Genomic DNA, 1,223 nt, shown 5'->3' on the forward strand with positions numbered 1-1,223 from the left:
TTAACAACATCAATATCATTTGATACTAAGCAAACATTTTGGTTGATAGCATACATTCACCAAATAATTTTAAATAAAATGGTATTTGGGTTGATATTATAGAGCCTTGGTGATTCTGTAGGATAAACATTGGACTGTTCATCACAAAATTGGTAGTTCAAACCCACCAGAGGCAAGGGAGAAATAAGGGGCTGTCTGCTCCTGTAAAGATTTATAGTCTCAGAAATCCTATATAGGGTCACTATGAGTTGGGATTGACTCAGAAACAGTGGATTTGGGGTTGGATTCATATTATACTTTTGGAAATAATTGAAAATATTATCATGAGAATCTGGAAATCAGTCCCACTTGCTGATGAAGATGTCTATGCAAATATATTGCTTCCTAATAATAATACTTTTTTTCACTTTAGAAAGTCTGCTTTGAGATTTACACATTTAGGAGTCCTGGTGTGAAACTGTAGGAGAAGCACTGGGCTGCTAACCACAAGGCTGGATGTTCACACCCACCAGCCACTCTTAGGAAACACTATAAAGGGCTGGAATCAACTTGAAGTCACTTAACATACAAATTTAATGAGCTTGATTTCTGAAGAAAATATAAACTGAAGAGGTATGAAATATTACCTACCTAGCAAACATATTTATTATTAATTCAAAAATCAAGTTTTAAAAATAGGATCACTAGAAAATAAAGGTTAATATAGAAATAAACTAGTTACTTACTCTTTTCAATTTTTTAATTTCAAAATTATTTTCTATCTATACTAAATGAATAATGACTAAGTTAAACAAAATAATGTTTTTAAGAGAATATTTCAGAAAAAAAAACACAAAACAATAAACAAAAGCTATTAAAATCAAGTGCTTAGAGCTGACCACCTAAATGTACTCACTAGAATAAGGCATTCTATTTCCTAAATTAACTTGTCTTAGATTGGAGCACTCAGAATAAAAAGCTGATTGCCAAATTGACTCTTAGAACTCAGCTCAGCAACAGCTAAGAAGTACAAAATAAAATCAAAAATGAGAATGATGAGAGATAACTTCTATTGATTTTGCAGAGCACAATATATTGGCTGTTTTAGCTTTGAAATTACTTTCAAAATTGATTGTATTGCTCTAGTTGTGGTCACAGACAAGATGACCACACTCTAAAAAAAAAAAAAAAACTCAATTGAGCATTTCCCCCATCTTATATGCATAATATATGAAAAACAAAGG

The sequence above is a fragment of the Chrysochloris asiatica genome, unplaced genomic scaffold, assembly GCF_000296735.1.
Source record: "Chrysochloris asiatica unplaced genomic scaffold, ChrAsi1.0 scaffold00298, whole genome shotgun sequence".
NCBI lineage: Eukaryota > Metazoa > Chordata > Mammalia > Afrosoricida > Chrysochloridae > Chrysochloris > Chrysochloris asiatica.